The sequence below is a fragment of the Carcharhinus amblyrhynchos genome, chromosome 15 (genome assembly GCF_965287045.1).
Source record: "Carcharhinus amblyrhynchos chromosome 15, sCarAmb.v2.hapA, whole genome shotgun sequence".
Taxonomy (NCBI): domain Eukaryota; kingdom Metazoa; phylum Chordata; class Chondrichthyes; order Carcharhiniformes; family Carcharhinidae; genus Carcharhinus; species Carcharhinus amblyrhynchos.
Window position 1 is genome coordinate 60,725,318 of NC_137338.1, and position 13,881 is coordinate 60,739,198.

The following is a 13,881-nucleotide window of genomic DNA, read 5'->3' on the forward strand; positions in this document are numbered from 1 at the left end:
AGCCAACTCAAGAAAGGTTCCTTCCCTGCTGCTGTCAGACTTTTGAATGGACTTACCTTGCATTAAGTGGATCTTTCTCTACACCCTAGCTATAACTGTAACATTCTGCACTCTCTCATTTCCTTCTCTATGGTGGTATGCTTTGTCTGTATAGCGCACGAGAAACAATACTTTTCACTGTTAATAAATGTGATAATAATAAATCAAATCAAATCAAATCAAATCAAAAATATATGAAGTGTCTGTCAGGTAACACATGATCCAGTTTCATTTCTCACCAAAGCTATACAAGCAGATATCCTGCGACCAAAGTAAAATGCTGCAGATGCAGGAAATTTGAAACATGAGTAGAAAATGTTGGAGTTGCTCAGCAGTCCTGGCTGCAGGATCAGTCCTGATAAAACGTCCTGAAAGGTTAACTCTGTTTCACTCTCCACAGAGGTTACCACACGTACCCAAGATTTGTAACTGACTCATAGTCACCCCCAGTGATTATTTATCCTCTACTCACCGCAATCTCTAAGTATTTGTGGCGGCAACATTTCATTACGCTTCGGAATATAATTGTTCGTAATAATTCCATTGTGTTTTTTAGTTCTTTACAGGCTGAGAATTCTGGCTTCAGATGGCAGTTTCTCCCACAGGAGAAGGTCAGAAGAAGGAGGGCTGTTACATTTGTGCACATCATCATTTTGTGAAAGGCAAACCATCCCTAACCTGACGAGATGTGAATTTGAGAAATTCAGGTCATCACAATGTTGAACTTATGGATGTTCGTTTACAATTGGAGTGTGATCACCCAGTGTTGTTCAGGTCCTTTACTGTAACCATGCACTAATATGGATACTTCAAATCATACATCTATGCTGCCACACCATGCATTATTAATAACCAGGTAAAAATGGGTTGAAGCACTCAGGAATGAATTAAGTGTGTCCTGCTCCATTGTCTGAAGCACAGTTATTCATAGATAAGAGGAAGCATTATCTCCATGCTCATTAAAACCAGTGTACTCAATGATATAATTAAACTGAGAGGTATCAGTGTTGGTTTCCTTCAGATGGCCCAGTTTCCTCCCACAGTCCAAAGATGTGCAGATTAGGCTGATTGACCAAGGGCGAATTATCCCTTAGTGTCCCACGATGTAGGTTAGGAGGATTAGCAGGATAAATACGTAGGGTAACGGGCGTAGGACCTGGGTAAGAAATAGATAGTCAATGCAGATTTGATGCGCCGCATGATCTCCTGCACTATTGGGATTCTGTGATGTTTCATTCTTGTATTTGTTTTTCAGGTGTTTATTGAACCAGAATTTTTATTGTTTTTGTCATCATTGGGTCATTTGTTGTTGTGAGTTGCAATAGCAGATATGGATCTCTACCAAAAATGCACAAAAGTGCAAGATCAAGATTCCAAGCACTGCAGAAAATGACCTAATGATGATAAAAACAATAAAAATTCTGTTTCAATAAACACCTGAAAAACAAATACAAGAATGAAATATCATAAAATCCCAATAGTGCAGGAGGAAATCATTTGGCACATCAAATCTGCATTGACTATCTATTTCTTACCCAGGTCCTATATGCGTAACCCCACTTATTTATCCTGCTAATCCTCCTAACCTACATCGTGGGACACTAAGGGATAATGCACCATGGCCAATCAGCCTAATCTGCACATCTTTGGACTGTGGGAGGAAACTGGGGCATCTGAAGGAAACCCACGCAGACATGGGGAGAATATACAAACTCACCCAAGGCTGGAATCAAGCCTGGGCTCCTGGCGCTGTAAGGCCAACCTGACGCTGTAAGGTGCTAACCTGCCACTCATACCACTGAATCGAATGATCAAATACTTCAGAAAATAGGAATGTGGCAAATTATTCAATTTCTCCAAAGAGGAGGCAAACAAATACAGCTTCAACTCCGTGGTTAATGTACATTATGTCACCCGGTCATTGCATAACATCCTTGACTCCAAATGATGCAGACAAGCAAAATGCATCATGCAGAAAATAACAATGTTTGGTAACTACTTCCATAAAATGATTCTTCAAACAAAGCTTCTTTCAGTAATTTATGTAGAAATAATGCTCTGAAGAGGCATAGCTCACCATTTTATGTCTGTGAAGTAAGATATGATATAATTCATGCACACTGTACTCTACTGCAAATTACTTGCAAACAAGGCTGCTCTCTTATCTGAAGAAAAAGATGAAGAGTAAGAAACAAAGATTATAAGAGACCCATCGCCATTTAACACATATGGGCCATAATCTAGCTGACTGAGATATAGGAGCCTTTGAAATAAGATTAGTGTTCTGTAGGTTGAGAAACTAGCTTAATGATAAAAGCTGGGCAGCAAGGACAAGTTGGGCTGAAAAGCCTGTTTCCAGGTTTTAAACCTCTATGACTCTAAACTATGAATACATGGACCAAATGGATCACTGAATTATCCTACCAAAAATCACAAAACAAACTGAGGGCTTGTGGTATTGAAAGTATTTGAATCAAGTCGCATTGAACTACTGCCGTCTGATGTTATGGGATGAAAGGACAGAGTTTCACTTCTTCCTAGACGAGAGGATGTTAGATTATAATGCTAATGGACTATTTAATGAGGTTACACAGCAGAAAGATAGGGTAACTGTAATCAGAACTCCCTGGATAATATGAGACCAAGAGCCAGAAGCAGGAGCATGGCAGTTATCAGGTGGATGATACGGAGACCTAGACTGAATATAGAACCTTCTAAAGGAAGTGAAGAAGGAAGTCAGAGCGACAAAGAAAGAGTATAAGAAGAGCCTGGCAGCTAACATAAAAGGGGATCCAAAAGTCTTCCATAAACATATAAATAATAAAAAGCTAGTAACAGGATATGTGGGGCTGAATAAAGACCAGAGGGAGGATCCACACATGGAGGAAAAGATCATGGCTGCAGTAATAAATAACTACTTTGCACTTTACTACAAAAGAATATGTACTAATGTCATAGTGAAAGAGGGGTGGTTGAGATATTGGAATGGCAAAAAAAATAGGCTGTGAGGAGATATGAGAAATTCTGGGTGAACTTAAAATTGGTCAGTCATGAAGATGCGCAGAATAGTAAGGATGAAAATTACAGAGACATTAGCCGTAATCTTTCAATCCTCCTTAGAAACACCAGTGGTTCCAGAAGACTGGAGAACTGAAAATTTAATGCTTTTGTCAACATTTCAAAGAACGTCTATTTGTATTTTATTGGCATTACCATACCATCATTTAATAACTAGCAAAGGGCACTCTACGTTCGTCAACTCTGATACTGATTGCATTACAATAGTGAGTCAGAGGTTTCCCAAGTGAAATATAAATGGCTGTGTTTGTGTACATAGAATGCCTAAAGTGTAGGAGGAGGCCATTCGGCCCATCGAGTCTACATCGACTCCCTGACAGAGCATCTCGCCTAGGCTCTCTTCCCTGCACTATCCCCATAATCCCACACATTTACTATGGTCAATGCCATCTAACCCGCACATTGCGGGATTCTAAGGGGCAATTTAGCACGGCCAATCTGCCTAACCGGTACATCTTTGGGGAAAACCCATGCAAACTCCACACAGTCACCCACAGGCTGGATTTGAACCTGGATCCTTAGCTCTGTGAGGCAGCAGTGCTAAACACTGTGCCGCCCTGACCATGTGGATTATTTACATGGGTGAAATAAAATAAGACAACAAATGTGTACAATTCTCATCATTGGTTATTATTCACTGCTAAATGAAAGGGATCACATTATGACAATTTTGCTTCATTTGTCCAGGTCACAAATTTAAAAAATCTGAAGCAAAAACAGAATGCTGGAAAAGCACAGCAGGTCTAGCAGCATCTGTAATGTGAGAAAACAGAGTTAATTGTTGGAATTCTACCGCCTCGCCCGCCCGAGGCTCATAAGATCCCACCCGAGGCCAATGGAGAATGCCATTCTGCCAGTCTCGCCCACTTCTGGGATGGCCACGCCGGTAAAATTCCGACCAAAGCCTGCATGACTTCTACAGAAAGCATTCTATGTTTTTCCTTCAGATTTCAGCATCTGCAGCACTTTGCTTTTTTTAAAGAAATGTGATCTGTTCATGGACAAGGTCACTGTGGTGAAATACCCATAAATAACATCAAGACAAAAGCAAATCCACAAAACCCATTAATAATTTAATAGGAACTATTGATTTTCTTTTCAAACATCAGTAATGCTGAATGATATAAAATCCTCAGTATCTTTATGGACACCAGAAATCCCCTGTAGTAATACTAGTAAAACTGAAGCTATAAATACTGAACTCTGAGGAACTGCTCGAAATCAAACATTTGCTTAGTCCAAGTACTCAGGCTTTCTCTGAGCAACTTACTTACAAGGCTGGATAAAATGATACTGAAAGTCATCTGGAAGTTGTAAGTAGACATGGGTGTTAGATTGGTCAATTACAAAAATGCGTTGAACACTTTTCTAATGGGGACAAGATCATAGAAGTCATAGAATCCTGATAGTGCAAAAGGAATGATGTGGAGATGCTGGCGTTCGACTGGGGTAAACACAATAAGAAGTCTTCACACCAGAATGCAGTCCATTGGATTTATCTGGTAGCAAATGCCACTAGCTTTTGGACACTCACCTGACGAAGGAGCAGCAAGCGCTCCGAAAGCTAGTCGTGTTTGCTACCAAATAAACATGTTGGACTTTAACCTGGTGTTGTAAGACTTCTTACTGTGCAAAAGGAAGCCAGTCAGCTCTTCAAGCCTGCTCCAATAACAATCTCAACCAGGTCCTATCCCCACAACCGCACATATTTATTTACCTTGCTGATTCTCCTGACACTAAGGGTCAAATTATTACAGCCGTTTAACCTAACCCACGCATCTTTGGGCTATGGGAGGAAACCGGAGTATCCGGAGGGAACCCAGGCAGACACGAGGTGAATGTGCAAACTCCACAAAGACGGTCACCCAAGGCCGGAATTGAACCTGGGTCCCTGGTGTTGTGAAGCAGCAGTGCTATATGGGCCTAATAATTTCAACTTGCCGCCCCAAATTGTCCTCATTTTAATCTATTATCATTTGATCAATATTGGCACTTTGAACTGCACTGAGAAGACAATCTGAGACCGAATGCCAGCTCCACTATACTGTCAGCAAAGCACATGCTAGGAAGTCATGATGTTCAGCTTTCACTTGAACACTTAAACAATAGGTCTCCACCCTCCCATTTATACTCTGCGCATCCAGAGCTTGGATGTTTCCCATCCCTGTCTTCCCTAAAAGTCAAGAAACTTTCACAAAGGCCAATGGAATAGAGATTATTGGGTACATTTCGTGAGATTCCCCTTTAGCAAAGAGCCTGCACGGAGAATTAGCTACATGATACAATCATACATCATACAATCATATATGATTGTTCCCTGGAGCAAGCTGAGTGGAGGACTGATTTGTGACTGGTGCAGTAAGGTAAGCGATTGAGTGTATTTTGATTTTATTGCGGGTTTTGTCTTTGTACGAGTAGTTTAACTGTAAAGCGGAAGTGAGCCACGGGGTGAGCTGGGAAGTGTTTTTGTAGTATAAGTAAGCTACTCACCCGCAAATCCCCCTCATTGTTCCCTGGAACAGAGACAAGCATTCCACATCTGTGGCCCTGATAAAATTTTCCAGTGAATTATATTACATGAAACTGTATTTTACAGCAAGAACATAGGTTAATAAGTATTCCTTTAAGTCTTTGCTGACATTGAATGAGCAGCGATTGATGCTCTGGTTATTTACACACTGAGCCAACTTTGGTTTGATAAGTTAGGGGTGAAAACCTCAAATTCAATGTCACAGATTATGTTGTTTGGGTGAGTTTTGCATCATCGAATCTTATAGTACAGAAGGAGGCCATTTGGCCCATAGAGTCTGCCCTGACCACAATCCCAATCTCCATAACCCCATGCATTTACCCTGGCTAGTCCCCCGACACTAAGGGGCAGTTTAGCGTTGCCAATCCATCTAACTTGCACATCTTTGGACAGTGACAAAAAACCAGAGCACCCAGAGGAAACCCATGCAGACACAGGGGGAATGTGCAAACTCCACACAGAAAGTGCTTCAAGCTGGGTATTAAACCCAGGTCCCTGGCGCTGTGAGGCAGTAGTGCTAATCACTGTAGCACTGTGCCGCCTGTATTGAAACTTGATCAATGGACGGGGTGAAAACCACCTGACAGTAAAAAACTGACAGAAGTTGGTTTTAACCATTGATCAACTGCGAAGATCTACTTTGCAATTGAACATAATAGCAGAGTGCTGAAGATGGACTCTGTGATACTCATGGGTCTGGTTAAGGTGTGTCAACTTAGAAAAAAATGAAGTAAACATTGAAATAAAAACAGAAAATATTGGAAAATCTCAGCAAGTCTGACAACATTTGTGGAGGGAGAAATAGAGTTAGCGTTTTGAGTTTGTAATCTACACTAACAACAAAACATGAATATGAGAATACTAACTTTTAATTATTCAATGAATGCAAAACATAATCACAGTAATGAACAACAAACTAAAGATTAACAAACAAACTAAAATGATTGAAGACATGAAAGCTTGGTGTGTACATTTCTGTACATGTCAATTCACTTGGGGGTATGTGATCTTGAAGATTTTCCACTTTTGTCAATGATCATTCCAGAAATATTGGATAAAAAATTCTCTTCGCTGTTGGCTGTTTGATCCACACTGGTTAGTCCAAGCTCACTCCCTATGTCCTGGTATTAAATCTAGGATATTATTTCACTTGGCTTTCTGTCTCCACAGTTGAACATGGTTCAGTGAAAGGCCACTTCTGATAATGAGAAGGCATGGGCAGTTTTTAGTGTTTCCCCAGGTTACCATTGTGTGTTGCAACAACCCTCAGATAAACCATGGTAACATCTGAACATAAACTAAACACTTGAATCAAAATTGTTCTTCAGTTCCTAACCCCTTTTCTAAAGACTTACATGTTGTTCTGTATACGCACTTCTACCAACAGGATTTTTATCGTATGTTGGATTTCTACAGATAAAAAATAATAAGAAATTATTTAAACTACCAACAGGCATGAATAATGAGTACTTGTTTGCATACTGTTAATAAATGTGTTTTTCAAAATATGCATTTTTACTTTGTGACAATGTGCAAAGAATGCTTTCTGAGCCCTGAGGAAACTTACAAGTCGATTTGGATAGTTGAAAAGTCAATAATCTGAGCTTAAATTCAAAATTATCCACCAAAGCTTCAGTCATTGAGCCTAAACCAGGATATCCGGGAGATTCATTAAGAATTAGCTGGAGCGAGTGATTTGGCCGAAATAATAGTTCTCAAAGCTCCGAGGTTGCAGCAATGCTTAAATAGAAGATGATGCATCTTGTTTTGGGAATAGTCTTTCAAAACTTTCCAAGGTGCATTGACGCCAGTCGTTAATATGGTCCCAAATGAAAAGAAAGAATAGGCTACAGGTGATGTGCAAATTACCAAGAAGGACTCGAATCAATCCACTTTAATCTCCAAAAGAATGCTTTCCTAGATTTTCTCCCTGACTCCCCCTTAATAAATAAAGCAAAGCTCCAGAATGTTTGTCAACTGATATATCCTGCACAAAACTACAGATGAAGAACTTGGATTTAGGAAAACATAAGAACATAAGAAATAGCAGCCATCTAGCTCCTCGAGCCTGCCCCGCCATTCAATAAGATTATGGCTGATCTGATAGTAGTTTAGTTCCACTTACCCGCCTGCCCCCATAACCTTTAATTCCCTTATTGATCAGAAATCTATCTACCTGTGACTTAAACATATTTAACGAGGTAGCCTCCACTGCTTCAACGGGCAGAGAATTCCAGAGACTCATTAACCTCTGAGAGAAGAAGTTCCTCCTCAACTTTGTTCTAAACTGACTCCCCTTTAATTTGAGGCTGTGTCCTATAGTTCTTGTTTCCTTTCTAAGCGGAAAGAATCTCTCTGCCTCTAACTTGTCTAGCCCCTTCATTATCTTATATGTCTCATTATAGGTCTTCATTATCTTATATCTCCCCTCAGCCTTCTAAATCCCAATGAGTACTGGCCCAATCTATTCTATCTCTCCTCATAATCTAACCCCCTCATCTCCGGTATCAACCTGTTGAACCTTCTTTGTACTCCCTCCAAGGCCAATATATCCTTTTCGCAAATAAGGGGACCAAAATTGCACACAGTACTCTAGTTGCGGCCTCACCAGTACCTTGTACTGGGGGAGGACAGTAAATTCAGTGTGGTTAATTCAGAATGAATAGAGGAGTGGTTAATTCATAGGAAGCTAAAGAATCTTGGTAAATGGGTCATTTTTAGGTTGGCAAACTCATGTAGCTGAGTAGCACAGTTGGGCTCAACTACTTAGAATACCTAATAATGACTCAGATGAAAGGATTGACTGTATGTTGTCAAATTTGCTACAAAGATAGATGGGAAAGCAAATCGGCAGGATATTATGAGGTGACAGGGGGTGGGGAGGGGGTGGTAGATGGCTTGCTCCCCACCCCTCTCTGGAAGAAAAATCAATTGATCTACTCCATGTCAGTCCACCCCACCATTACTTATTGTGGGTGGGCTAAATAGGGGCTGTGCAGGACTTCTGCCTCTCACTGGGGTGGAAGTCCCCCCTTAGGAACTGCCAGCCAATTTGGTTGGCCATCAGTTCCATAAGCACATTAATAGGCAATGTTGGGTCTGCAACCATGATGAAGAATGGATCCTGGAGACTGGTAATCTGGGATCATGGGCCCAGAGGATCTGAGCAAGTTAGGGGGGGATGGGGGTGTTTTACATAGCAGGTGAGTATGAAGAAAAGTTAGTGGGGAGGGTTCTAGCTTTGAATACTGTTTTAAAAGTGGCCTGACCACTCTCACCCAACTGTTTACACCAATCATTTTATGGTATGAGCAGTGTAATAAGCCAATTGTCTTGTTAATTAACTCAGTTAACTTTTCATTAAATAAGGTGGGTGGACTGCCAATTTTGGTGCCCACCCTTTATATTATGGGGGGGTGCCCACGGGTTTGGGCAGAAGGTGGTGGGATGGGCAAATGTCCTGTTTTATATGTCTCTCCCGGCAAACATGTCTAAAGGGCAAATTTAAAATTCAATTCAAAGATTCTGCTAAGGGATGTAGAAAGGTTGAGTGAGTGGGCGACAATTTGGCAAATCAAGTATAATGTCCACTTCAATACAAAGAATAGAAAAGGCACTTAGGGGATTTTTACAGTCATTTCACTGCAGTGTTAATGTAAGCCTATTTGTGACAATAACATATAAACTTTAAACTTTAAGTACCGTGAATAATCTTTATTCAAGGGGGGATATACCTCTATTGGAAGAGAATATATTCAAAGCCTAGAAAGATATGAGGCAGGATTTTCTTCCCCCTCCACAATGTATTTCACAGTGGCAGGGGGTGGTGTACCACATGGGCAGCAGGATAGTACCGTCCTGTTGAACACACACCTCACCGCTGGGAAACTCGCAGCAGAGATGCACCGTTGGCAGGACCATTAGATTCTGCCAACATAAATGCCAGCAAGATTTAGGTCATAATCTTGAATTATATGTGAGTCAGGTGTTATGAAGGCCAGAGCAAAGTATAGTTAGGGCCAAGGTCGAATAAGCCAAAATCTTATTCAGTGATAATGCAAGCTTGAGGGACGTTATAGGCTACTGCTCCTGTATCTTGTGTTCTAATGTCTATAAGCTGTGACAGCTTACTAACAGCAGACCCACCAACCATTTGCATTTCACAGTCTTTGTCCGCACTGTTCATGCACGAAGAAACACCCACTCTGTCTCTCATTGCTGCTTCCAGCTACAAATCGGGAATTTCTGCCTATTGCTGCTCGTCCAGGGAATGAAACAAGCTAGTATTGTTTTGATAGCTTTATGTCATCAGGAATTCTCAGCACATCATGCAGCGAGCTCTGTTCCTCAGCAGCAGTGACAACCAAAAGAGCTGTGAATGGTGATGGGGTGGTATAAACTTGCAGACTGGGCATATAATTGCCAAAGGAATAAAGTGTGACATGACATGATGCACTTTGGTTGGAATAATAAGGCGTCACATATTCCTGGGATTAGTCTGAATAAGGTAGAGGAGTGAATGGATTTCAGTGTCCAGATATGCAAATCATTAAAAATAGAGATGTGGGGTAATAAAACTATAAAAAACACACAACACAATGAGCTTCATTGAGAGAGGGATTGCATTGAAAAGCAGATACATTATGTTAAACAATGGTTCGACAATACTTAGGACTACTGTGCACAGTACTGGTGCCCATGTTGTAAAGAAAAGTAAAAAGGCATTGGAGAAGGTATAAAGGGAATCATTAGAATGATGCTCAAAATGAGAAGTTTTACCCATCAGAAAAAGTTGAATAGAGTTCCTTTCAGCTGGCTATTGAAGGCTGGCCTGATGTAGACCCTAAAGACAATGAAAATTGTGGTCTTATGGTTTTATTTGAGAAACTGATCAGCCATGATTGAAAGGCAGAGCCCTAGATTCACTTTCAGTCTCAGTATTTGACTTTCACCTACATTCAGAGCTTTTTTCTGAATTGTTAGCCGTTGCTCAGAGTTAGCCAGTTTTCTTGATTAACATGCAGTGAAAGAAGGCGCAAAGTCATGATTAAACAAAAGGCTAGATAGACGCTGAAAGAATGGGCAGAAATATGAGTGAGGAACAAAAGAAGAAATGGAGGAAGAGCTAAATAGGAAATATCTTGGACATTACTGTTTCGTCATACATTTACACATCAAAAATCTTTTATCTCAATTTTTTTTTGATTGTCCTCTTCTTGCTTTTTGACAAACTATGACCACAATTGTTATCTTCCTCTAAAGAGTACAAAGATTGTTCTCCTCTTTATTCATTGCCTGAAGGCATACTGTAAAAAAAGAATGTTCATTAATATATCCTCTAGAATACTCCTGTTACTTTTGTAAAAATGATCTTGATTATGCATGAAACAATAAAGATCATTATTTCTAGAAAAAGTTAAATAAAAAGCACTATGCCACCTTGATTTTTGAAAATGATCATTTCTCCTGTATTATCCAATTGCTGATGTGAGGCAATGTCAGCATTCACAGCTCAGGGAAGCTCACTGAAGGCAAAGTAAAAGTCCTCTCCAGTCTTCAGAATCTGTCTCGTGACAACCCCGAAGAAACCATTCACAAATCAGCCATCTTCTGGTATTGCTGACTGAAATGGTAAGACTAACTCCAGAACCCGAGCACAAAATTCAACGCTGACACCCTAATGCAGTGCTGCAGTGTTGGAGGTGCGAACTTTCGGATGGGACATTGAACTGTGACCCTGTCTGCTGGGTGGAAGTAAAAATCCCATGAAATTATTTCAAAGAGCAGCAGTGTTATCTGCAGTGTCCTGACCAATACGTACTCCTCAATCAATGTCGCAAAACAAATTATCTGATGATTATCGCATTGCTATTTGTGAGAGTTTTCTGTGTGCAAATTGGCTGCCGTGTTTCCCACATGATCACAGTGACTGTATTTCAAAAATACTCCATGGACTGTGAATCATATTGAGACATCCAGTAGTCATGAAAAGGGTCACATAAATGAAAGTTTTTTTCTTTGATAGCAAAACCTTATGCTGTGTTCATCTTGCCGATGGGAGTTGAATAGAGATTTCTCAACCCTGTTCCACTTTGGGTACTTACAATAGCCAAAGTTGGAAACTTTTGTTTGTCCAGTTTAGTTTGGAAATGTTTCAACTTCCTCAAGCTCGATTTCATTGCAACACCCAGTACCTTAGTGCATTGTCGTTTTTCAGGTAATAGCTAATTAAAAATAAATGGGATGTTGCATCGCTTGATCACTGTTTGCTCTTGATTACAGATGAAGCTATAAAAGGGAATATTTTCTGGGTTGAACACTTGATGCTATTAATGGCTCTCGAGTCCTTGAGCATGATTTTAACTCATTCAGAACATTTTCAATTACGGCTTTAAAATCGGGCCTCTGGTATTGGATGCTGTTACTGAAAGAAGGGTAGATGGGCAGGTTGTTTTACTTGAATTGAATTTCTTTGGTGATGCAATTCCAATTGAACTTGCAACAGATTCAGTGCAAAATCTCAGTAACAAAAAATCTCATTCCATTCCTAATAACCTCCAATACTCAAGGATGCTGCTCCAAGGAAACTGAAATCTTCAGCTGAGTGTCAGGGTGCACTTGGGCAGTCCAACTGCATTGCGAACAGAATCTTATTTTTCAAGCATACGCCAGAAGTGCAATGAGATGTCAATCAATGCATCCAGACAAAAATCCCAAAGCTAAATTGGTAATGAGGCACGAGTAATGAGTTCCTCAATGGATAGGTGCATTGTGCGATATGCGATTGAATGATATCAAGAAAGTCGTAAGTTAGGACCCTGATCTGTGTGGACCTGTGACAGAAATCGGATGGTTAAAATTGTATTTGCTATATCTAAGCTGAGGGGGAGAAAAAAATCAGCAAGTGTTGCTGCTCTTGATTACCATCAAATGACATGTGGTGAAAGAACTCTGAATCATAGAAACTCTATAGTGCAAAAGGAGTCCATTCAGCCCGTCAAGTCTGCACAGACACTCCGACAGAGCATCCTACCAAAGCCAACCCCGCTCTATCCCCATGAATTTACTCCTCCAATCCCAGCCTATACATCTTGGGACGCTAAGGAGCAATTTAGTATGACCAATCCACCTAATCTGCAGACCTTTGGTGTGTGGGAGGAAGCCGGAGTACCCAGAGGAAACCCATGCAGACATGGGGAGAACATGCACATCTACACAGTCACCCAAGGCTGGAATTGAATCCAGGTCCCTGGCACTGTGAGGCAGCAATGTTAACCATCTTGCCACCTTGCTACCTTTTTGTGGAGTTTTGATGAGGAAAGATACAGGACATGAGGCTTGTATATGACTAAATAGTCTTGTTGATTCTTGATGAGTAAAGTGTTTCTGTGCATCTTTGGAATCCTTTAGTCCGGAGGGATAGAGTTGATAGATTAGAACAAATTTAATTGTCATTTTCCTCTCTCAATGTGGGTTCGAGGAACTCTCATATGTGAATTCTGAGTTTTCTGAACCATGAGTACCAAACACAAACCAAGTCTGCTTCAATAAAGACTAGGGTGACTGAAGGTAAAGTAAAAGAGGTAAAGTAAATTGAGATGCAGAATATGTCTTTTTTGATTTGGTTTGATTTATTATTATCACATGTATTAATGTACAGGGAAAAGTATTGTTTCTTGCACGCTATACAGACAAAACGTACCGTTCATAGAGAAGGAAATGAGACAATGCAGAATGTAATGTCATAGCTCGGATGTACAGAAAGATCAACTTAATGCAAGATAAGTCCGTTCAAAAGTCTGACAGCAACAGGGAAGAAACTGTTCTTGAGTTGGTTGGTATGTGACCTCAGACATTTGTATATTTTTCTCGAAGGGAGAAGGTGGAAGAGAGAATGTCCAGAGTGTGTAGGATCCTTAATTATGCTGGCTGCTTTGTCGAGGCAGTGAGAAGTGTAGACAGAGTCATTGGATGGGAGGCTGGTCAAGCTTAAGTCTTAAAAGTGTGTAAATTACAGAAAAGGGAATGATGATTAAGAGCAATCCTTCCGTAGTTTTGACTTTCTGTGAGTTAATCTGCAAGTGTCATGACTCTTGAGCTGATTGTAAGAAAGCTTAGAGGGAACAAAAGAGGAAATTCTCTAACCACATTGGTACTGATCCAATATAGGACATTGGCCCAGGGTTTGTGGTATTATGCAGTGAAGTTCATTGCTGACTTCACAGCAAGCCTCA